Raw genomic sequence first — 26,429 nt, 5'->3', positions numbered from 1 at the left:
TTGACATGGGGTGAGGAAGAATAAATGTGTGTATATACTCAACACCATAAATGTTAAGCATCCAATGAGTGCTTCCAACAGTAGAATGCTACACAGGAGTTCAGAGGAAAGAGGTAATTTTCAGTTGTGTTGGTTTGAGAATGTTTTATGGAGTACAATGTGAATATGATACTTTATGTTGGTAGCAAAACGTAAGATCTTATTAGCTATCCTGGACACTCCACCCCTGACCAGCTGCCATAGTGTATATATAATTATATTGGGTGAGAGTCCACTTAAATCATTAACTATTAACTAAGAATATCTTGGCGTGTAGAAACTAAAACTTGTTTTAATGAAGAGAGAGATCATTTAAAAGAAGTCAACTCCAAAAACTAAGTGCAGTTGGCAAGATGTCCATGATTTCTGGGGAGGGAAATTGCCCACTTATTTCTGTGGTGGACCCTCTTTATTATGCAAATACAGGGCAAGTAAGCACTGTCATCCTTGCCTTTGGGAAAGGATTACAGACCTTCTTGTGGCTCCACAAAGGCCACCCTTCCCTAGAACTCTCTTGTGTACACTCAGCTGTGTGGGGAGGTGTCAGGGGCATTGAATCTCACTTCTCTTTCCTTCTGAGGTTCAGCGTAATTACAACCTCTCTCATAGATGGGAGTCAGCTGACAAGAAAGGATACCAAAAGCCTCCAAGAGGGAACTTCCCTTAAGGAAGGTTGGAAGAGTGAGGAGCTGGATATCATACCAGGAAGCAGAGTATGTGCTGGTCCCTGCCCCTGATGACACCTGGGCACAGCTGATGTTCTTAGGGTTAGAAACAGTGGCTGCAGATGGGACCAGAGTTTTAAACATTGCCCCTTTGGGAACTCAGGGGTAATGCATCCTGTACTGAGGTCTCTGCAGCTTTCTGAACTACTTTCACAACATTGGACCAAAGATCCCTTGGATTTGTGAGAGCAGTTTGCAGCTTTGCCACAATCGAATCTGAACACTGAGACTTCCCTGTGTACCAGCAGATTTTGCATTTCACTTTCTTTTATTTTTTATTTTTTTATTTTTTTTTGAGACGGAGTCTCGCTCTGTCACCCAGGCTGGAGTGCAGTGGCAGGATCTCAGCTCACTGCAAGCTCTGCCTCCTGGGTTCACGCCATTCTCCTGCCTCAGCCTCCCGAGTAGCTGGGACTACAGGCACCCGCCACCTCATCCAGCTAGTTTTTTGTATTTTTTAGTAGAGACGGGGTTTCACCATATTAGCCAGGATGGTCTCGATCTCCTGACCTCGTGATCCGCCTGTCTTGGCCTCCCAAAATGCTGGGATTACAGGCTTGAGCCACCGCGCCCGGCCGCATTTCACTTTCAGTAGGCATTTGGAAGCAGAATGGCCTCTTTGAACTGAAAAAAATCTAGGTTACCTGAGAACAATTGTGAGGCAGATGCTAAGGTCTCTAGAAAAAAAACTAGGCTTCTTGCTCACCTGACAAAGGTAGCTTGAAATGTTATCATTCGAAGGAATAAGATAGGTGATATTTAATCTCTCTTGCTTCAAATTGGTTATACTGATTTTAGCAGCTTTGCGAAATCAGTGGGACCACATTCATTTAAAAAGGTTAAAAGATGATGGATGACATTTCTGCAAAAGCCTGGAAAATTTTATTTAGTTATGAATTAACACTTGTCATCATACAGTTGGCAAGATTTTTAAGATGATTGACAATGAAGAACGAAATAGCTAGTTTCTGAAGGCTTGTCTTTAAAAAAAAAAAAATCATTTAATAGGCAAATAGAGATATCCAAACCAGATACCTAAGGCATCATTCTTTAGACAATTAAGACAAGTTTCTTGCTCTTTGTGGGGTGTGGGAATTGGGTCCACAGTTCACATCATTCATCTCTGGGAAGTGTTTCATTGGCAACATGATTGTGACATCTTGTTCTTTGATTAAATGCAGAGAAACAATCACTTCCTAAGCAAGGAGCCAAATAGCTCACTTTTCTGGTCCTGCTGTGGCTGGGACATCGTATATCTGTGCAACAGTTTTTGCATGATAATGATGTATGTACCATGATGCTGCCCCTTCAAGAAGAGGAAACATTTTAAGGACCATAAACTAGTCCTTGTACCTCATATAATGCAACCTCCTTGTGACGTACATTTGCTGTGTGCAGACTTTTGTAGGACCAAAGGGAAAATGTCCCCTTTGTTCTCTGAATGTTTGCTGAAAATCAACTGACAAAAGAAAGATTAATTGGAGAGAAGGATACAAATTTATTTGATCATAGTTTTAAGTGACATGGGAGCCTTCAGAATGAAGACCCAAGACACAGGGGAACAGTCCATTTTTATGTTTAGGTTCAAGCAAAATATACCCAGCTGCGCAGAAACAGGATTGGACCAAAAGTATATAATATAATGCTAATAGACTGAGTGGGGAAACCCAGCAAAGCCTGTCTGTTCAGATTTTATTTGGCCTCTCCCCGGTGCATTCCTTCCTTCTGTGCATTGGGCAAGACCCTCTCTGGAATGGGGGTCTTGAGACCTACAATCAGAAAAAGTGGGTTGGATAATTTCTTTGTGGTCTGTTTTACACAAAAAGTTGTGGGGATTAGAATAATATTTTTGGGTTCCTAGGACCTGCCTTGGGGAAGAAGAATTCCAGTTTCTAAGGCAAGCCTTGAGGGAGAATGTGGGGCCAGACACAGGAGGCAAGAGGGGTCAAATAACTTTTTTTCTGTGAGGCTGCTTCTGAGGGCTTCATTTTGGGGTGTCGTTTTCTGAGCCCCAACACTTTGGAGTCAGTGTGTTTCACTGCTCTGCTTTTGCTGTGTGACTGGTGACCTGTGTGAGGACAAATCATTTACCTTCTCTGAGCCTCAGTTTCTTCATCTGTATGATGAAGGTAATTTTACGTACCTCAGGCAATATTTAACAAAAATAATGCATATAAAAACACAATTGCTGAAAGCATAGTAAGTCCTCGATAGCTGGTATCTAAATACATCATTGAGGAAAAGGGCAGTTAGTTCTGGCTACTGATTTTTTTTTTTTTTTTTAAGTACTATAAGTTTACCAGGTATTGCTTTGGCAAATAAAAGCTGCTCAACCGAAGTTATATCTCCAATTTGTGTTTTGTCAAAATGTTACTATGGAAAAATGAGAGAAAGTGTAAAGAAAGAGAAATGGGAAAACGTGCGTGAATGGAAGAGTAAAGAAGAAAAGAGAAAAAGAAAGAGGAATCGAATTTTTAAAAGATTTAGAGAAGAAAGGGCAAGCAGAAGAAAAGAAGTTAGAAGAACTAGAACTGAGAAAGAAAAGGCCAGATCTGAGTCTCCTGTGCTGGTGAAGACCCGGGACAGGCCTCGCAGAGCCTCTCAGGGCACAGCTCAGGGCGGGGCCCAGCAAAGCAACCACGCCCCCTCATTGACGGGCTTACGAAGCCGGGACCTTTTGGTCCCGGGCAGCCCCTCTGCCTCCCAAAGCACTGAGGCCAGATAGCACCGGGCACTCAGCTAGCAGGACGCCCTTCGCCTCGAAGTGAGACCCCTGTTTTCCCCGCCCCACTGGCCACCCTCTCCGGGTTCGGCTGGTGCTTCCCTCTGCAGGGGCCGGGGAGAGCGCGGTCTGCGGTGCGCGGTCAGTCCCTGGGGCCGAGGCTGCATTTGGGTGACCCCTGCCTGCCACGTTATCTGGAACTGCCCTGGGGTGACCAGAAACAGTCCTGACGTTGGGATAGCGGTTCGCAGACACCGCACTTAACCCCTATGGCAGCTTCTGTGGAATCATTGCCTGTTTTCGTTTTCCCTACTGTGAAAAGTTGAGAGAAACTTGGTGCATCCCAGGCTCAGGTAGTCACTGTAAGTGGTGGGGCAGCGCCCGGATGACTGGCAGCGCCAGTCGCACTGCTAGGGACAGGTGGCCAACAGATGGCAGAGAGATCACTTACAGGTAGGCACCCTAAGAGATGGGGCAGCGCCAGTCGCACTGCTGGGGACAGGTGGCAAGAGGAAGATGGCCTGGCTCCCATTCTGGGAAGGGTGTGACCAGGACAGAAACAGCAGGAAACAGTTCAGGTGTTTATGGATTTGGGAAAATAAAAGTGAGTAAATACGGCCCCTTTACATCAAGAAATGTACTTGTGATATAATATATATGTGTATATCAGAATAAATGTATTACGTATGTGTATACCATAATACATATATGTTTTCACCAACCATTACTGGCTCATAACTCCCATAAGCCCTTGTTACAGTCTTGTGTTATAATGTGGGGCACCGCAGCCCCCAGAAAAATGAATTTCTCTCTTTGACCTTCTTCTGCCCTCCTTTCATCTGCTGCTTTTTCTCCCCAAGGTAGGGATCTTCCCCTAACTTTCTGTCTTGTAGCTGGCTATAAATAAATTCTCTGGCCTATCTTGTCTGATTGTAAGTCATAAGATTCCCATTTCGGAAGGGGCCCTGCTCCATACCCAGGAGGAAGGAATGTTGCAAAGGGGAACCGAGAAGAATCTGAACAGACAGGCCTCAGTGGGTTTCCCCGGTCTATTACTGTTAGATCATGCTGATTTTGTGGGATGATATTCCTACACAATTATCTATCAATCATGCTTATCCAATGAAGTCCAGACTCAGGCCCTCAGTTGCTGTCTACTCAAGTAACTTACATGTTTATATCTGCAGGTCAAACCTCTCTTCTGAGCTCAGGATCCGTCTCTTCAGCTGCATAATTGACATCTTCTTTTGATTTCACGAAGGCCTCATATCTCTGCTAATTGAACTCTTAATTTTCCAACCTCTTTCCCACATCCCAAACTTGACTCTTTTTTTGTTACTCCCTGTTCAGCGGATGTGACTGTTACGCATTCACATGCCAGACTGGAAAATTTGGGCATCCTTGTACTCTGCCTCGCCCTCATACTCCATAACCAGTCTGTTACTGAATCTCCCCAGTTTTATCTTCCCAAACAGGTATCTCTTGACTCCCTTAGCTTCACCACCAGCAAAACTTCCCTCCCCAGGTTTCAGTCAATTATCAGCCAATTATCCTCCACACTACTGCATCCTGAATGTAAATAGTTTAACTGTCTACCCATACCCACTTTCTGCCTGTCCAGTAGCCACAGTGAAGTGATTCCTCAAGTGTCTCCCATCAAATTCTTATCCCTGAGGCCCTGTAAGGGATGAACCCTACTACCTCCCCAGCTTTATCCCTCCTGATTCTCTTGACCTCTGAGCTGTCACACTTAGGTCCTTCAGTTAGTCTTCATGTACCAGGCATCCTGCAGTTGAGTGAGTTCATGCGTGTTCACTTGTTCTTCTCACCTTAGTTTAATCTTGTCTTCAGGGAAACCTGAGCTGATGCCTAAGTCCAGGTGAAAGCTCCCGTTAGATGCTTCTCATTGCACTTGTCCTCCTTAGCCTTTATTATTACAGTTGTGATTTTGCATGTGGTCTGTGCATTTTTGATTAGTATCTGAGTCCCCTCCTAGAGAGTAAGTGTGAATGGGACCTGGTTTTCCTCCCCATGGTGCAGTGTACAGCGCATAATAGGTATTCAGCAAACATCTCTTGAAGGGTGAAACACATAGTCACTTCTGGGTGGAGAATCCCTAGAAGAGACGGTAGCTTTTGAAATGGGCCCTGAAGAATTGGTCAGAGTGACATTAGTGCTGTTAGAAGGTGGAGGTGTGAGTGGCTTGAGTCATTTCTGGCAGGAAAGCGGGTGCAGCTTGAAAACGTCTAGTTCTGTTAAGACTAGTGGAGCAGAATGGGTGTCAGAATGAAAAAAAGTTTGGTAACAATTTTTTTTTTTTTTTTTTGAGATGGATTCTCAATCTGTCACCAACAATTCTTGAAGATCTCTAAGGAGTTACTCATATAACTCAGAGAGTGGCCTCCTTTTTAATTTTTTTTTTTTTAATTCCTTTATCAGGAAGAAAAAGCAACAGGCAGAAGAAACTCACTGTATTGGTTCTTTGCCCTCCTTTCCTCTCCTGTCTCTTTTCCTATAAATAATAATCCAAAGATAGGGATTTCTGAGTATCTTCAAGATGCAACTCTGTGTTAGCTATTCGCAATTGCAAAGGAGACAAAACTAGGGTTGCTTTATATTGAGGCCACATTTTTGGAATCTGACAGCTTAAAAAGCTTCACTGTGCTAGATACAGTCTTTAGAGCGTGGTCAAGCCATTGACCAGTTATTCTAGTCTTCGGAAGTCAGTGGAAAGTTGGTCACTTCAGAGCACAAATATATGTTGTTGTTTTTTCTCCTCTCTAATCTCAGAGAAATACATTTCATTTTTTTCTTTTTTATTATTCTTTTGGTCCCAGAATTTTCTTTCCTCAGAATGTCATAATAGAAAGAACAATGGGATTTAAATTCAGTTCAAATTCTTCCTGTGTTATTTTTCTCTATCATCTTGGGTACAGAAGTTCTCATCTCTAAGCCTTAAATTCTTGATCTTTATAATCTTATTAAAAAATACATCTCCTATGTAGAGCACCTGCCTGGCTGGCATTTAGTTAGTACATGTGCCTTTTGCTCCTTCCTTTCAAAGCTTCTTTTATTTCAGTATTCCCAGTGTTCTTTCTTTTATCTTCACTTTATCCTTCACCCAGACATTTAGCTATCTATTAAAATGTTTCTTGTGTCCTTTTTCTCTATTTCCTAAACCAGTGTTTTGTTGATTTTTTTTTTTTTCTTTTTTTTTTTTTTGCCTAAACTCCCTTGATTTCACCCAGCTATGCAAATTGCGAGGCCAGGGATATGACCACAAACAGTTAAGGTTTAATTTACATGAATAAGCTTTCTTTCTCATGAAAATACTGTGTGTCACTTCTCACTTGGTCTAACACCCACCCTATCTGGCACAGATACACTTAACATGCAATATTAAGTACAATTTTTATTTGATTTTTCTCCAGAGAATAGTCCGTCTTCAGTCTTTAAGGACTCAGCTCCTTACATGGGCTTTGGTGGGGGCTGTGGGGCAGCACCCGCAGGTCTAAATCAGGGTGGGGGTGTTCGATCCTTGCGGGCTTCACGAGATCAATTCCTGACTACTTTGCTGTGAATTGCACAACTCACACAGTAACGTAGCTTCACATATTGTTCGGGAAAGCACATAGGCTTCGAAGACGCTCGCTTCAGAAATGTCCCTGACTGCTGTGGCCTCCACTATGTCCCGAATGATAAATTTCTTAATGGCCTTGTCCTTGGGCATGCATCGGGCACAGTTTGTGCCGGGAATAGGCTGCACGTGGCTGGAGCCCTTTTTTGGTACAACCATTGTTCCCTCTTTTCTTTGTCATCTTGGAGGAATGCACCGGAGATTGTGTTTTGTTTTTTAACGTGTTATGGTATGAACACATTTGGAGACAATTTAATAGAAATTTTTAAAAATATTTCTGCATTAGTAGTGAAGTAATCCAGGTAGAAAGTTTTCTTTAATTGGTCTAGGAGTAAATCTTGGAAAAAAAAATTGAACTCTGGAATAGGGCAGAGGGTAAATACGAAATGAAAGTCTGTTGCTAATTAAGATTTTTTGTGTGTGAAAAAACTATTCTATAATTAAGACTTTTAGAGAATTCTAACTACTTTGTGCTGACATGTGTTAAATATTTTCGGACGATGGCTGATCCTTGGCAGGAAGGCATGGATTAGGCAGTAACCCCAGCAAGACAAGCTGAAGAGGTATGAATTAAAACTTTGTCAGCCATAATGTGACGGGTGTGAAGTGTGTGGTTGCCTTATTAAATAAAACATGTATTTTGTTCAGTCTGCATTTGTTTTCCTTTTACTAAACACTTTACAGTGAGTACTTCAATTTTATATCATTAAACGTCTTGTGATGACAGTTGTGCAGCTAAAATAGGATGTTAGATTATATAATTCCGTACCTAAAAGGTCATAATTATTGAAGCCTTATGTTATAAACATTTTTATGAGAAATTCTTAAGAATATCTGTTTTTTTTTTTTTTTTTTTTTTTTAGACGGAGTTTCACTCTTGTTGCCCAGGCTGGAGTGCAATGGCATGACCTTGGCTCACTGCAACCTCCGTCTCCCAGGTTCAAGTGATTCTCCTGCCTCAGCCTCCCGAGTAGCTGGGATTACAGGCACATGCCACCATGCCTGGATAATTTTGTATTTTTAGTAGAGATGGGGTTTCTCCATGCTGGTCAGGCTGGCCTTAAATTCCAGACCTCAGGTGATCTGCCTGCCTTGGCCTCCCAAAGTGCTGGGATTACAGGCATGAGCCACTGCACCCAGCCAAGAATATCTTTAAGGAATGTTATTTAAAGTCAGATTGAATGTTTTAAACCATATTTGTGTTTTATCTTTTTGTTTGATTTAAAATTACTTATGCTTTTTTTTTTTTTTTTGCCTGCCAAAAACCCTTTTTAGGTGGTTCGTGATGCTCTTAAAAATGAAGTGAATGTTATCCTGAAAAGTTCTCCAGTTGATTTGGTAACTGCTACAGACCAAAAAGTTGAAAAAATATTTATCTCTTCCATAAAGGAAAAGTATCCCTCTCACAGGTATTTCTTATTTCTATTTCAAATGACAAAATGAAATCTAAGTTGGAGTCACTTATACTAGGCAAGCATTTTGATTTTAGACACAGAAATTGACTTCAGTTAGCTTAAGCTGAAAAGGGATTTATGTTGTGGGTGTGGGCTCCTTGGGCCAGAACCATGGGAGGGAGGAGGAGTATCTGAGGGGACACAGGAGCTATGGCTGAGGCAGCCACTGGTACCCTCACTCCTGACTCTGATGGTTTGAATACTTTCTAACTAACCTTTTATCTTTACCTCGTTAGTTTAAGATTACAAATTCTGGGCAGGGATATGCGGTTTCTGAGCTTAGGTGCTTTGCATATGCTCAAGCTGACAGGGAGTAGGAAAGAGGAATATTTGGATTCCTTCATAGCAAAAGGAATGAATGGTTGGGTGCTGGGAAGCTAACATGACAAACGTCTGCTGTTGGCATGATTTAAAAGTTCAATTTCATTCTCTGTATCGTAAACTTCTTTATATGGTAGAGTGGCAGTAGCTCTAGAAAGTCTGAGAGAAAATCCTGAAATTTGGGCTCTTTTACAGGCACAGAAATGTAACAGAAACATTATCATGCTAAACTGTTAGCGCTGTGATTCTGGACTTCTTCCTAGTCATGCCATTGGCCATTCCTGGTGTTTTTAGCCGTTGAGAAGAAAAAATGTTTAAAGCCGTGGCTAAGTATATTTCTTCAGAATAAAAAGATTTATAGCTAAGAGAAAAGAGATAAATGGAGATGATGATAGTAGTTTTAGTTCAGTTTTAAATGAAAGAAAATAAATAGAAAAGAAAATAGGAAAGAAGAAAACCAGTGAACTCTAGTATCATTTATGAGATTTCCATAAGATTCAGTTAGAAACAAGTTACCAAGTGTAACTGACACTCAGGATAAGGGGTATTAGGCTTTGCCTCTTGATGGGAGTATTAGAGAGTGTCTGGACCCATTTTTTAAATCATGGCATTTCCTTAATGATTTCTCATCTCCAAAAAATGCTTGTCTGGTGTGTGTGTGCACACGCATGAACATGTGTGTGCCATTACTTACTCTGGTATTACATTTTATAATTTTTTAGGGGGGGACAGAGTCTTGCTCTGTCACCCAAGCTGGAGTGTAATGGTGTGATCTCGGCTCACTGCAACCTCCACCTCACGGATTCAACCAATTCTCCTGACTCAGCCTCCTGAGTAGCTGGGACTACCACACCCAGCTAATTTTTGTATTTTCAGTAGAGAGGGGTTTCACCATATTGGTCAGGTTGGTCTCGAACTCCTGACCAACTCAGGCGATCCACCCACCTTGGCCTCCCAAAGTGCTGGGATTACAGGCGTGAGCCACCATGCCCAGCCACGTTTTAAAATTTTGAATTCTGTAATTTTTCTCATGACTTTCTCTCAGTACAATAAAATAAAGCTTCCCCCCCACTGTTAGCAGTCTTTATAGGGACAAGGAAGCAACAATAGAAAAGTAGGGTGCAGACTTTTATATTTTATACAAGACTGTGCAGCTAAGGAAATATCATGGTTTGGACATTGTTAATAGGAGTGCGTCTTTCTTGCTTTTAGTTTCATTGGTGAGGAATCTGTGGCAGCCGGGGAAAAAGTGTTTTAACTGACAACCCCACATGGATCATTGACCCTATTGATGGAACAACTAACTTTGTACATAGATATGTTTTAAATAGTTTAATATAATTGTTCTTTGTATATTACCTGGATAGCCCTTTAGAGTACTCCGTGCAGGAACATATACATTTTAGAGAATCGCATACTTTGTTTATGCATCTTTATTCTAAGAAAGGGTACCTAAAGTGAATAGAGCAAATTGTATTATGCAGACTTCTCATCGGATATGGAGGTGAATAAATATTAATGGTGTGATCTTTTTATGTGGAGTAGCATGCCCTGGTCACCATTCTTTTCTCACTCTTGGAGCCATATAAAAATTGAAGCAAACAACCTTGCTTCTTTGAGATCGACAAAGAAACTAATGAGGTCACTATTGGAGTGCTGTCAATATAGAATGAGTTCAGTCCAGAAGAGAAAACAGGGTCAAAAATTGGAGGGGTATTAGGTTCAACAGGCTTAGGCTTGAATTCTGGTGTTTTTTAATTGACTTTGTGACTTTGGGCAAGTTAATCTTTTTAAGCCTCAGTTTTAAAAAAGACCATATTAATGTCACCTAATAGAATTGTTTAATGATGGGACTCTATGAGTGGTACATTTATCTTAGAACTTAGTATAATGCCTGGCACAGAGTTTAAGTATATTATATCACTAGAAGAAAGCCTGATGGCATTGTGCATGTTGAGTTAAAATGAGTAGCCAACTGTGGTGGGATTCCACATAGATGTTACTTTTTTCTTTCCTTTTTATTTTTTTAAGACAAGGTCACACTCTGTCACCCAGGCTGGAGTGCAGTGGCAAGATCATGGCTCACTGCAGCCTCGAACTTCTGGGCTCAAAGTATGCTCCCACCTCAGCCTCCCAAGCAGCTGGGACTACGGGTGCAAGCCACCACACCAAGTTAGTTTGTTTATTTATTTATTTATTTATTTACTTTTGTAGAGATGGGGTCTCACTATGTTGCCCAGGCTGGTCTCAAACTCCTGGCCTCAAAAGCAATCCTCCCACCTTGGCCTCCCAAAGTGCTGGGATTATAGTCTTGGGCACCACCCCTGGCCCATCAATGTTACTTTTGAAGTTGCCATGTAGTTGTACATGTCTGTACTATGTACAGAATCGTTAAAATCTATAAAATTTTATAGACTTTGTATATGTGATAGTGTTGTATCTTTTAAATGTGGAAAGATGCTTATGGTGTAATGTAAGAGTAGAAGATTGTATGATACAGTGTGTATAGTTTGATCCTATTTTTGTTAAAATAAAAGCTCATATATTTAGAGGGTTTTATTTGTAGTAGTTATGTTGACCCTATGTTGCCTTGATCTTGACTCTCTCGTGGGTCAGAAATTTCAAACTATTTGTTTTAACTGTCATGCAACAATAAAAATAATGGTGAATAGTCTACTTTTCAGGTGTAAAGTTACAGGTTTGGTGTTGGAATAGAGACAAGTAACAGCAATTCTGTACAATGCAGTACCTGTGTCTACCAAGGCTCCAGGCTGCAGGAAAAATGATGAAAACAGACTATTTTCTTTCTAACAATTCACTTTAATTTTCTTAAAATTCACTTTTATTTTTTGAAAAGATATTTTCATATAGTCATTAGATTATGGCATTTGATATTCAAAAGATAGGAAATGGCATACAGTAGAAGGTACCCTTGCCACTTCTGTCCCCAGTTTCTCAGGACCCATCTCTCAGGTGACCATTGCTATCCGTTTCTTATGAATCCTTTCAGAGGTGTTTCATGCCTGTAGGAGCATCTTGTGTGAATACATGTACGTATGTATGTCCCCTTCCCTCCTATTTACACAAGGAGCTGTATACAATACACACTGTTCTGCATATTGTGGGGAGGAGGGATAAGACTGTTTATAGAAAAAAATTTATGAGTACTTATACTATGAAAAGATTAATTTTAGTAACTATATTAACAATAAGTTTTATCTTGTTAAATTTATGTTTTGTCTTTTTTTAAGATTTCCTTTTGTAGCTGTTTCGATTGGCTTTGTTGTAAATAAGAAGTTATGTTGTTTTAAATGTATAGTTGATTAAATGTCTTGCTTTCATTTTCTGGGAAAGAGTAAATGTATCTTCATAATAAATTCAGATGTCTTTTTTTCAATTCATAGAACTGCATTATTTTGAGTATAAGCTACAGGACTGTTAAAATGTTCACAATACACTTCCATTGAAGAAAATGTAATGTTTTCTGAGAATCAGGGGTCGTAAGGAGAAAATGCACACAAGTAACTGAAAGTTCAGTATTTAGCCACCATTATATGTGCGAGAGAGTGAAATGGGGTAGGGTTTGTGTGTGATCTAAAATGCTACATGGAAAAATTGGGATTTAAGCTTGGAATGCTTTAATAGGTATCAGTGAAAAGAGCCCTTTAAAGACCAAGAATTAGCAAGGGCCAATGCATGATGTGAAAATAGCAAGTGTATTGTGGGATTGACACATTATTGAATACTTGTGTCGAAAGCCCAGTAGAGTAAAATCCATAGCTATTGCATTTCCTTGCTGTTTGGCTGTTTGTTTGGTTAAACAGTGAATATATTTGCTACTATCTTACATCCCTGTCATTAGGGAATTTTTGATATGTTTGATCAACCTGTACACAAAAACTTTAAAGAAATTTCTGAAAATAAAACACAAACTAGTACAAATGGAAGCTTAGCCCTAGGGTTGTATTAATCTTGAGAACGTCCAAAAGGAGATGAGTGAGCATTCAGTCTATAATCAGCCCTGGGCTGTGTGCTGGCCCTGCCACTGAACTCACAGCTCAGCACAGAGCTGGATGTGTGAACAGGTAAAGATGATATGTGGTGGAACCATGACAAAAAATACGGTAGGAACACAGGATGTCACCGATTCTGCCAAAAGTGGGTTGGGAAAATCTTTATAACAGAAGGGGTCTTAGAAGTTGGTCATGTGAGTTGATCCTTAGAAAATTAGGGCTTTGCCAGATGGGGGGAGAAAAGGAAAAGAAAAAAGGAAAGCATTTTAATACGAAGAACAGCTTGGAGAAGTCGAAGACCATGATGTGTGTGGGGAACAGTGAGATGTTCATGGAGAGGGAAGCACTGGAAGTGGCCAGGCAGAGGTTAGTTTGGTCTTACTGTAAGGCACAGTGGCCAGTCTATGTGACAAATTTAGTTTTTTGTTTCTAGGTAGTTGGGAAACAGAAGAGGTTTTGAAGTGGAAAGTGACAGATAATTCTAGCAATGTAGAGATTATACTGGGGCGTGGGTGATTCTGAACTAAGTAGAGGCAGTGAGAATAGCCAAGGAAATGCCAAAATTGGGAAGTGTTTTTTTTTTTTTTGAGACGGAGTCTCGCTCTGTCACCCAGGCTGGGGTGCAGTGGCATGATCTCAGCTCACTGCAAGCTCCACCTCCCGGGTTTACGCCATTCTCCTGCCTCAGCCTCCTGAGTAGCTGGGACTACAGGCGCCCGCCACCACGCCTGGCTAGTTTTTTGTATTTTTTTAGTAGAGACGGGGTTTCACCGTGTTAGCCAGGATGGGGGAAGTGTTTTTAAGATTCAATTTGAAGGAGGAGATTTATGGGGAAGCAATGGGAGGTGATCAGGTAATGAATGATTTTGACCTCCTTGATAGAGATTCTGTAAGACTAGGTTCCAAAGTGTATGTTTTATTATTATTATTATTATTATTATTATTATTATTTTGAGACGGAGTCTTGCTGTCACCCAGGCTGGAGTGCAGTGGCATGGTTTTGGCTCACTGCAAGCTCCGCCTCCTGGGTTCATGCCATTCTCCTGCCTCAGCCTCCCGAGTAGCTGGGACTACAGGCGCTGCCACCACACCCGGCTAATTTTTTGTATTTTTAGTAGAGACGGGGTTTCACCATGTTAGCCAGGATGGTCTCGATCTCCTGACCTCGTGATCCACCTGCCTGGGCCTCCCAAAGTGCTGGGATTACAGATGTGAGTCACTGTGCCCAGCTGTATGTGTTTTTATCTATGATTATGGGGTTGATGGGAGCAAAATTATTAAGAAGTTGAATTTGTGGACTGGAAAGGCCAATCTGTATGAATATAGAGAGCTACAAGGGAAATGGAAGCAATGGAAGAAGGAAGAAAAGCCTGAGGTACCTAACTTTTAAGGCTGAGGCAGAGAAGAAGGTTCTAAAATAGTGACTCTGAGATGGATTGGTGAGTAAGGTAGAACTGAAAGAGTAATTCTGGAAACATGGAGGTACTGAATTAAGTATTAAATAAGGGTTGATGATGGCCAGCAGTCTCCAATTCTTCAGACAATACATTTGGTCAGGAAAGTTCATTGATTTTCTCTGCGGGACTTTCAGAAGAATAAGTGATCAGGGCAGAAGCCAAACTGTAATGTATTAAAAGGAGCACAGGAGATGCAAAGTGTAGACTACTCACTGGCAGTAAAGGGAAAAGGAGGGAATAACATTTTGAAGCTTTTGTAAGGGAGGGAGAAACTTGGTGAGAAGGTATGAAAAGAAAAATCCAAGAGAAGAGGTATCAGTTAATGGAGCAGAGAATTATTATTATTTCAGAGAATATAAGAGAGGGTAGAAAATAGAAAAGCTCTGTCTTCTTCTGGAGCAGGAGGGAGAAAGGTAAGGTGAGTGCTATTAAGTCTGCACATAGATAAGATGAGAATAAGAAGGATTCCAGATCTGATTACCTTTTTCTCTGATTAGGCTGGAAAGCATCCTACAGTATAGCCATTTCAATCTATTATTAGTAGTGTGTGATATTTTCTTGTTACTGTCCTAGAACAATTCATTGACTTAATGGTGAAAAATACTCAGGTTTGGTAAAGGAAACTTGTTTTTCTTCTGCAGATAGAATTTGGAGTTGTGTACAGTTGTGTGGAAGATAAGATGTACACTACCAGGAAAGGAAAAGGTGTGTTTTGTAATGGTCAAAAACTACAGGTTTCACAACAAGAAGGTAGGTTTATTCTCCAAGTTTTAGTGCAATTGATATTGTGTACTCATATTTTATTGTTCTTTTAATGTTTACCTATGGAATTCCCCAGTTGTTAAGTGTTTCATAAACTGTGTTTATTTTCTCTTCGTTCTGTTATTTCAACTTCAGTTTTGAATGTGGAGTGGAAATAGGGAAAGCAAATGTAATTGAGCAAACACTTCAGGCTCAGCACTAGGTTTGGTGATGGAGATAGGAAGATGATTAAGACTGGCTTCCTACCCTCGTTTGAGTTCATGGTTTATGTGTTATCCGTTGTAGCTAAAATTCCTTATGGAATTCCTCTGATCTGATGCCATTGTGACAAATTACTGGAAAGTAATTTGGGGGAAAAAAAGTCAATTAAAGCTGGAATCACTTAAAATGATACACATACATTTTATATGAACTGGATGATTGGCATTTGAAGTCTTCTTCCTCTGTGACAGCTGTCGACCTAAAAGGAGAAAGCTCAGGCAAAATTAATGTAGAGAGTTTATTCAGGCCAAAGTTGAGGTCTGCAGCCCAGGATACACTTCCAGATTGTCTTGAAGAGTGCTCCGGAGAACTAAAGAGAGGCTCAAGTTTTTAAAGAAAAAAGGATGAATCAGAAGAAGAGGTAATTTCTAATGTTTTTCAGGAATTCTCTTTGGTTTACCAGTATCACATTAATTACTGATTGACTATACATTGTTGCACTATAGCACATATGGCATTTTATGGTTACTTGGCATCAGTTAGTCTACAGCCTGCATAGCAAGTGACTTCAAGAGGCAATTATTTAGCTCAATGGGGAGTGAGACTGACTGCTGGTATACTTTAAATGCCTCTCTGGGCCTGATAATTTAAAGGGGCTGACATTCCACAGATAAAAAGTGGGTTTTTTTCTTCTTTCTGACAACCGATTGAAGTTTTGAGTTACCTTTCTTCCATAAACTACATCCAACATTTTTCAAATTGCACATTTTCAGATTGCACTTTGAGATTCTTTTAAGTGCAGCAAGAACTTAAAGATACTTGCAAAGGAATTTGATTTCAGAATCTTCCTAGACTTTAATTTTTCTCCTCAATCACTTAATTTGAGAGCAGATTTTTAGGTCATTTTCTTTTCATTGAATTCTAAGGCCCCAAAGATTGGATGAGGCAATCTAGTTTTTGAGATGTTAACGTGAAAAAATACGCATCTTAGAACTGAAGGAGGCGGGGCCGGAGGTCCTGGGGCAGATTCTCCTTGGCACCCCTGCATGGAGGAAGCTGCACAAGGATGCCGCCAGGAATGCTCGCACTTCCTACTGGGATGGCCTGCCCAGGACGGGACGGTCTCTGTGCGGGTGTGCGGGTGTGAGCCATGGTACCCAGGGCCAGATCGCGGAAGGAAAGCTGGGAGGCTGGCCTGAAGACTGGGGTGAGGTCGCCACTCCTTCCTTTCAGGCTGGAGCTACTCTGCTAGGGTTTAAAACTTGAAATGGGACTAAAGGGTAGTATTTATGAGAAAAAGAGAGTAAATCGTATCTAACCTCCTCCAGCCTTTTTTTTTTGTTTTGTTTTTCCATAAGAGACTAAATTAAACTTATGCACTCTCCTAGCTGTTATTGTCCTTCAGTTAGACAGAGTGAGAGCAGAGTGAGACCAGGTCTGAGATGGCAAAGCAACTCATTTCTTTAATGACATTCACACTGATGTCCTATTTTCAAACTATTTGAAAATTGCATCGTTCTGCCTCCAGTACTGGCAGTTTCTCTGTTGTGTGATCAACGTGATTCAGAGGAACATTTTGTTAAATGAGCCAAGGGTGTGGAAAATATGACTTTTATATTGGTCTGTGATTAGCTATGAGCTCCAGCATTTTCACTGGAGGAAGTTTCATTTGGGGTGGGGAAAAAAAGGCTTTCTACGACTTGCCGGAAAAGATTCTATGACAGCAGGTCAAGGTGGCCATGCATATCCTAAAGAATGGTTGTGGTAGGCCAGACTGCTGTCAATGGAAGCTGGCGAGGTGGCCAACTTAGCGGCATATGGGTTTGCACTGGCCACGCTGGTGACTCCACTAGGAGCTCTCAGCCTCCTAGTAAGTGCCATTCTTTCTTCATTCTTTCTAAATGAAAGATTTAATCCTTATGGGAAATTTGGATGTTTGCTAAGTATTTGAGGATCTACAGTTATGATCACTCATCCTCCAAAAGAAGAGGATATTGAAACTAAATAAAATACCTCACAAGGTAGGTGATCCAGGTTTTGTGGTCTTTGCAACTCTTGTGGTCATTATGGCCATGATAAAAATCTTCCTGGTGGGTCCCCACCATGGACAACGATCTTGTGTATGTAACAATCTGCTCCATAATTGGCACATTTTCAGTCTCCTAGGTTTAGAGCCTAGGCAGTGCTATCAGAGAGCTGTTTGCTGGAAAGCCTGCGCTGCCACATCCCCTGGCCTGTATTCTGCTGCTAAGCCTCATTGTCTGTGTGAACACATAGATTAATTACCTAAATTGGGCCCTGGATATGTTTAACACTTCCATCGTGACTCCAATATATTACATATTCTTTACAACATCAGTTTTTAAACTTGTTCAGCTGTTGTTTTTAAGGAGTGGCAAGATATGCGCATTGATGATGTCATTGGTACTTTTGAGTGGCTTTACAATAATCATGGAGATATTCTTGTTGCATGCTTTTAAAGGTGTCAGCTTTAGTCTAGCAAGTCTGCCTGTGTCTCTTCAAAAAGACAAAAAAAAAAAAAAACAGCGATGAATGGCAATCTCTCTAATATGTGAGAAGTTCTTAATAATAATGAAGAAAGCAAAAGTTTAACCTGTGGAATCAAACAACACACTGGTGAAAATATCTCCTGAAGAAATGGAATTCTGACGGCTTTTTAACAAAGATGTAATTAAAAGGTTAATCTATAATTCTGTTATAAAGTGGATTTGAATATCAGAATATGTCTGAAAAAGCACTGTTCTCAAATAATCTTTAAAGACATCCTCTTAAAGGTTTCACTAATTTGAACTAAGAAATTACTTTTCTTATTTATTTATTTATTTATTTATTTATTTTGGAGACAGAGTCTCGCTCTGAAGCCCAGGCTGGAGTGCAGTGGAATGATCTGGGCTCACTGCAAGCTCCGCCTCCAGAGTTCAAGCGATTCTCCTGCTCAGCCGCCTGAGTAGCTGGGACTACAGGCGCGTGCCACCATGCCCGGCTAATTTTTTGTATATTTAGTAGAGATGGGGTTTCACTATGTTAGCCAGGATGGTCTCGATCTCCTGACCTTGTGATCTGCCCACCCTGGCCTCCCAAAGTGTTGGGTTCACAGGCATGAGCCACTGTGCCCGGACCTACTTCTCTGATATTTAAATGATGGTACCTCACTAAAATGCACTCAGTGCATGACTAATTTCTATTCACATTGTATTATTGTAGAGATATTTTACATTTTGAATCCTTCTGCAAAATCTAAAATTCCTTAAAATGACAGTTTTAAGTCTATAAAAATGCTTTATTTTTTTCATTGGTGATGAAAGTCTGAAATGTACATTTATTTGTCATCCCCACTTCACTAATTCCTAACCATATAGGCTTTTTTATTTTAATAAAGAACAAAATTATCCCAAAATTATCCTGTGATTTACCTTATCTATTATAACAAAATACATATATATACATACATACAAATCTGTCAAAAACAAGCAATGGGGAAAGGATTCCCTATTTAGTAAAAGGTGCTGGGAGACCTGGCTAGCCATATGCAGAAAATTGAAACTGGACCCCTTACACCTGATACAAAGATTAACTCCAGATGGGTTAAACCCAAAACTATAAAAAACCTAGAAGAAAATCTAGGCGATACTACTCAGGACATAGGCACAGGCAAAGATTTCATGACAAAATCACCAACAGCAATTGCACCAAAAGCAAAAATTGACAAATGGAATCTAATTAAACGAAAGAGCTGCTGCACAGCAAAAGAAACCATCATCAGAGAGAACAGGCAACCTACAGAATGAGAGAAACATTTGCAATCTATCCATTGACAAAGGTCTAATATTCAGCATCTGCAAGGAACTTAAATTTACAAGAAAAAACACAGCCCCGTGAAAAAGTGGGCAAAGGACATGAATAGACACTTCTCAAAAGAAGACATTCATGACGCCAAAAAACATGTGAAAGCAATCTCAACATCACTAATCATTAAAGAATGCAAATCAAAACCACAACGAGCTACCATCTTACACCAGTCAGAATGGCAATTATTAAAAAGTCAAATTAACAGATGCTGGCAAGGTTGTGGAGAAATAGGAACACTTTTACATTGTTTGTGGGAATGTAAATTAGTTCAACCATTGTGGAAGACAGTGTGGCAATTCCTCAAAGATCTAGAACCAGAAATACCATTGACCCAGCAATCCCATTACTGGATATAGACACAAAGGAATATAAATTATTCCGTTACAAAGATACATGCCCACGTATGTTCACTGCAACACTATTCACAATAGCAGAGACATGGAATCAACCCAAATGGCCATCAGTGATAGACTAGATAAAGAAAATGTGGTACATATACACCATGGAATACTATGCAACCATAAAAAGGAATAAGATCATGCCCTTTGCAGGGACATGGTTGGAGTTGGAAGCCATTATCCTCAGCAAACTAACGCAGGAACAGAAAACCAAACATTTCATGTTTTCACTTAGACATGGGAGCTGAACAATGAGAATGCATGGACACAGGGAGGGAGATACACACTGGGGCCTGTCCGGGGGTGGGGGCTGACTTGGGGGGGGTGGGAGAGCACCAAGAAAAGTAGCTAATGCATGCTGGGCTTAATACCTAGATGATGGGTTGATAGGTGCAGCAAACTACCACGGCACACGTTTACCTATGTAAAAAACCTTCACATCCCGCACATGTACTCTGGAACTTAATTTTAAAAAGTAGTACAACAGTTACAAAAATGCTCAGGACAAACACACCTGGTGAACATACATCTTGTTTGATGGGAGGTGGTGAAGTGTGGGGTGTCAAGTGTGTCCTGAGTTTTAGTCAGGATGTTTCAGAGGAAAATGTAAAGCCTTGGATAATTTGCCAGCTTTGTAAATGGAAGTTGAAGAAGAGCTACCATGTAATTTCAACTTCTGTTTTCCTTCAAATCTGTATATAAATTCCCTATTGAATTTAGTTTGTAACTTCTACTTTTTTGTGCTTAAGATATTTGCTCGTTTCTCACTACACATATCATGCCTGCAGGCAAATTGGTTATATTCTGTACCTTTTGGGGAATGGTCTAAGGAGCTGAATTCTTTTTGATGCTTATAAAAAGCTGACTTGGAAATAACAACTTTATCAGTTTTAATACGTAAAAGCTTAGAAATTAACTTGATAAAACTAGGAAGAGAGATAAAAATGTTATATTTTCTTCTGAATAAATGTGTCATTTTTTTAAGAATTCCAATTATTAAAATCTAGTGATTATTTAAAACATTTCCTTTTTAGATATTACCAAATCACTCTTGGTTACCGAGAAATTGTAAGAATTATTATTTCCAATATGGAAAAGCTTTTCTGCATTCCTATCCATGGGTAAGCTCTTTTCATTTTCCACCTAAAGTTCTAGATCATTTAACATCTTAAAATAATATTTTTTCCTTTAGAAATGAAGCATTTATTTATAGAAATGGGATTGGTACCATAATTCTAATGCTGTCCCTCCCCTTACTCCCCAGTCCCCAACAGGCCCCCTGTGTGATATTCCCCTCCCTGTGTCCATGTGTTCTCACTGTTCACAATGTTGGTTTTTTTGAGAAACTTCAGAACAAAAAGACAACCATTTTTATTAGCAGTGTCTGATGTTCTGCAGTAGGTTTGTGTGGATGTGTTCTACTTTTTTCTATTTTGATTCATTTGGTTATTGGGGCTCCTTGGTTCAGAGCTCTGTATTTTGTCAGTTCTGCCCTTCTGTGCAGTTTCCTTTATAATATCTGTTGAGTGGTTGTGGTAGGCAGGGTTGGCTTGTCTTGCTTATCATTGATTTCTGCAGGATCCTTAATTTTTCACTCTTAGTTCCAACTTTTCCTTGACTTCTTGGTCTCCAAGAGGTACCACCTCTTCTGTCTGATCTGATTCTCCTCCAGAATCACAGTTTCCCCGAGGTAGCTGGACTGTGAATTACCAAGTGCTGATCTGTGTTCAGTGTTTTTGTATTTATTGTCTCACTTATACTCTTTTCTGAGGGTGGTTTTTTCTGTGTTCCCTGTGGGTCCTCAGCTCCTCCCTGCTCTCCCTCACAAAGTCTTTTCTGCCTCTTCTCTTCCACTCTGTGTGTCCACAGGCTAGGAATGCTCCATTAGAATTAATTTGTTTGTTTGCTCTTTCTTCTGCTTACAGGTAGTTTGAGATTTGTATTTTCTGATTCCTAGAAATGCTGAAGGAATAGGTCTTATGGGTTTTATTTGTCCTCCTTGTTGACTTTATTTCATTTTATTTTTCAGGTGGGTAATGGGGAGTTTCAAAATCAGCAGGCCACTATTCCTCTCTAAACCTCAGAGTCCTTCTGTAATCATTTTCATAAATGAAGAAATTAAAAGCAAACATCTATCCTTATGTTTACATTTTCAAGACAAGCTAAAGTTTTGAGATCTTTAACTTTAATATAGTTATGCTATATTAAATATAATTGCTGGCCTTTATTATAGTTGTTTGCATTAAAAATCATAAATTTTGTTGTTATTCAACAAAATCTGTAAGTTTTGAATAATGTATTTTACTGCCTACTGTTTCTACCTTTTTTCCTTTTGAAAATATCATCACTGAGTTATAGGAGTCTTAGACCTGATCAAAGATCATCTAATAATCCAGCCTTATTTTGTAGGTGAGTCAACTGAGGTTCAGAGCGGTGATGTGGTTGCCTTAGATCAAAGAGCTGAGTGGAAATATGACTAGAATCCTGGCTCCCAGATCATTTCTCTTTCTCCAATATTGGACTTCTCTTAGGAGTCGAGACCTTAAAAATATAGTTTGACCACGTACAAACTAATTTGTTACTATACATTTTTGTTCTACATAGTAATGAGTAAAGTAAAAGAGAGAGCTTCTGTCAAATAGCTACAGAACCTCCCAGAATGATGCCCTTGAGAGAAGGGCAATAAACTTGCTGCTACACTGTGCTGTCCTGAAGCAAGGACTGTAACCACAGGCTATAAAATGGTTATGTTAGTCATAAAAGAGCTGCAAGAGGTTTACAACTTTAACCTTTAATTTTGCTGTTGGATAAAGTAAAAACTAATTTTTACTTCAAGATTTCTTTTCAGAAATATAACCAGGGAAATATTACCAAGGAGAAGTTCTGAAATTGATTTAAGATCTTTTGCATTCAGCTGCTTCTTTAGTTTAGCAACGTGACTTCAGAGTTACTTATACAAAACAATGAAACTAAAGGATGTCATAATCTGAATGAATGCTTTAAACAAGCAGAAACAGTCTAATAGGTTCCTAACTAGGGGCAAACATTTTTGAGACAACAATTACTGTGGCTCAATTTCCTTTAATTTTTCAAAATGTAATTAGATGAAATGTACCTGGTATATATTTTCTGGCATCATTGTTTGAGAATAATTTTATCATAAACATAGCTACTTTTTATTATGGATCTTTTATATACCAGTCACTCTTTTGGTGTTTTAGAAATATTGTTTGTAGTTATTGTAACAGTGATCTAAGGTAAATTGGTATCCCTATTTGATGACAAGAAAGCTAAAACTCAAAGAAGAAACTTGGTCCAAATTAGTTTTTTTGGTTTTTGTGATGGAGTTTCACTCTTGTTGCTCAGGCTGGAGTGCAGTGGCGTGATCTCGGCTCACTGCAACCTCCACCTCCTGAGTTCAAGCAATTCTCCAGCCTCAGCCTCCCAAGTAGCTGGGATTACAGGCATGTGCCACCACACCGGGCTAATTTTGTATTTTTAGTAGAGACAAGGTTTCACCATGTTGGCCAGGCTGGTCTCAAACTCCTGACCTCAGGTGATCAACCCTCCTTGGCCTCCCAAAGTGCTGGGATTGCAGATATAAGCCACTATGCCTGGCCCAGATTAGGGCATGATTTTTAGGCAGCTGATGATGGAATAAACTCAACTCTTTGTGACCCCAGTGTTTTTTATGATATACCTTGTTAGCTGTATAGGAGGATCAGACTAAGATAGGATTCAGAAGGCACAGTGTAGAATCTATACCATAGCCTTAATTACCTTGTAGTATAAGTAATCTCTTTGGTAATATTTGCTCACAAAAAGTATGCTCTAGCTGACTACAAGACTCCTTGCCTGAGATCCCATGACGTTCATTAGAAGTGATGGAAGCACCACTAGTTGCTATCACTGTTGTTCTGCTAACCTAGGATTCTCTCTGAATAGAATACTAAGGGATTACTTATAAAAGATCTTGGTCTTTGCTTTCTGTAATATGAGATATCAACTATCACATATCTCATATGAAAAGGGGAGAAAGACATCTTTCTTTATAACTGAAAAAATGCCGCGAAAGCTAGTTTGATTTCATTCATTTGGGAAACAAGCATCTTGGAAATTTATTGTACCCACTAGTTCTTTCTTAAATTTGATGTGCAGCAAAAACATAGGCAGAAAAACATTCCAAATCAAAGATATTATGTCATTCTAATCCTTTTTTAAAAAATTGCTTTGAGATGAAGGATGTACTTAGGTGCAATATTTTTTATAGATACAAAATAAATACCATATTTGTAATCAATTTATCATTACTTTAAAAAAAAATAAACTTGAAAAGATCTTGGTAAATAGAACCCACTGCTTTATTTCCAGAGCTTTAAACAGTCACAAAAGGAATTTGACTAAAAACCATTTGCAATTAACTTGCAGACATAATGACCTTTTTCTTCTAAAAACACATTTCAGTGTGTATTTCTTTAATAAAAAGGAACATTGTCTCATACAGCCACAGTACAATTATAAAAGTCAGGAAATTAACATTGATACATAAACAAATATAAAGACTTCATTCAAATTTTGAAAAAAATTTTAACCCAAGGTCCAATCCAGACTCATACATTGCATTTAGTTCTCATTTTGCATCGAAACTGAGGAAACTCAGTTTAATTAAAGGAAACTCTTTAATTTAGAACTTGCTTGGTCCTTATCTTTTATGACCTTGACATTTTTCAAAAGTATAGGCCAATTATTTTGTAGTCTGGCTCTTGATTTGAATTTGTCTAGTTTCTTTATGATTGTATTTGGATTATGCTTTTTTGGCAGGAATGTTACAGAAGTAATGTTCTGTCCTTCTCAGTGCATCATATCAGGAGGCACATGGTATCTTTCTGTCCTATTATGGGTGATATTAACTTTGATTACTTGGTAATGGTAGACCATTGTAAAAATGCTATTTTTTCTCACTGTACTTATTATATATCTTGTGGAGAGATACTTTGATACTGAAAATATCAAAATTTTACCCATTAATTTTAAAATTTATTGATGATTCTTTACTGAATAAGTTATTACTATAATTGCTATCAAGTAGTATCTTACTTATTCTTACTTATATCTTACATATTCATCTTACCTTGCTGTATTTTCAAGGAAGAGGTGCTATGAGAGGAAAAACCTGTAGTAATCATTCAAGAGAGGCCTAGGTTTATGCAGAACCCAGGTAGGTTGCAATCCCCGTAGGTCTAGATATGATGCACATCCAGTAGGAAATGATCAATGTCATGATACTTTATGCTCCCTAGAGATTATTGTTCATTGTGTTTGTGTGTGTATGTGTGTGTGTGTGTATCTGTGTAAAATAAGCTGTAGTTACCTTGGGTTTAGAAAAATATGAATATGAATATATTTGCATGCTGTTATAGTAGAATTATAGCATTATTTTTAGGGCTTTTTTCTGCAAAATTATTGTTTTCATGTTTATCTTATTAAGTTATTGCTTTGTGAGTATTCATTTTTGGATTTATATAGTACATCACGATAACTGGATTTTATGTATTTTTATTTTAAAATTAAATACCATCTTTTTTTACATTTATTCTCTAGATTGGTTCAACTTATCTCAATCAACATTCAAACTGAAGTTAGGAGGAATACCTTATTTGACAGGTTATATTTTCAATCTGCCATTTTTGAATACTATTTTTTAGGATCCGGAGTGTTGGAACAGCAGCTACTAATGTGCATTGTGGCAAGTGGAGGAGCAGAAGCATTTTATGAAATGGGAATTCACTGCTGGGATATTGCAGGAGCTGCCATTATTGTTACTGAAGTTGGTGGTGTGCTAATGGATGTTACTGGTAAAATTATGAGATAATGGATCATTTTTCTCTTTACATCTCTTGGACTTTCCTCTGTATGTGGGGTTAAAAAAAAGTTTGATACATATGATAGCTTGGCTTTTAAGACAAACAGGCTATATAATTTTGTGCAAAATTAAAACAAACATTAGGAGATAGAGGCAAGGATAAGAACTAATGGCAATGTGGGACTGATAGTGATGAATGGCTAAGCCTTTTCAAATGTGAGTAATAGGAACTCCTGAAAGGCTGTAGAGAAAGCCTAGAAAGTCACTGAGTCTGAGGCTTGTATTCAGAGTTCTTTGAATGCTGACCACTGTGATAGTTGATGATGGACTTCAGTCCTCCACCATCACCTTCTGTGTTGGGACTAGAGAAGTTAAATATTTGCTTTGAGCTGATGGTGAAATTTCTGAAGTGAAGAGTGAAGCTGGGTTCAAAGGATTCACCAGTGATCTGAGAGAAAGGCAACAAAGGAATAAGGAAATGGGAAGGACAGTGGTATGAAAATTAATTGGAGTCACATTTTCTGTCCATAGATTCTTAAACAGTAAAGAGGTAATAAGAGTGCATACACACACGCATACACACAAAGAAATAGAGAATAGACGACATTTTTTCAGACTATCATGACTTGAGACTCCCTCTCTCCCCCGTCAACTTTGCCAGTAAAGACCAAACAAGTGGTATTTTAAAAAACATATACTTAGAAACTCAGCTATGTATTGCCAAAGCTTAAACATTGTAGTTATGTGACAGTATAGTAGATTTTTAAAAGAAAACTGAAAGTATTAAAATGTCATGATTGACCATAGTGCACATTGCTGTACTTGTTTGATGTAAATTATTTTTGTAACAGATATAACTATTTACCATACTTGATTTGTTTTAGGTGGACCATTCGATTTAATGTCATGAAGAATAATTGCTGCAAAATGTACAGCATTAGCAGAAAGAGGAAAAATTATAAAACAT

At 39.1% G+C, this 26,429-nt stretch overlaps 3 pseudogenes; 2 read left to right on the top strand and 1 right to left on the bottom strand.

The window, feature by feature from the left end:
- Positions 1-6,954: 6,954 nt before the first annotated feature.
- Positions 6,955-7,304, bottom strand: LOC115899644 (annotated as a pseudogene).
- Positions 7,305-7,623: 319 nt separating this feature from the next.
- Positions 7,624-25,442, top strand: LOC104674213 (annotated as a pseudogene).
- On the top strand, positions 16,915-18,012 carry LOC104674212 (annotated as a pseudogene).
- Positions 25,443-26,429: the final 987 nt, after the last annotated feature.

Source organism: Rhinopithecus roxellana, chromosome 9 (genome assembly GCF_007565055.1).
Source record: "Rhinopithecus roxellana isolate Shanxi Qingling chromosome 9, ASM756505v1, whole genome shotgun sequence".
NCBI classification, from domain to species: Eukaryota; Metazoa; Chordata; class Mammalia; order Primates; family Cercopithecidae; genus Rhinopithecus; species Rhinopithecus roxellana.
This window is presented reverse-complemented; position numbering and strand designations above follow the sequence as displayed.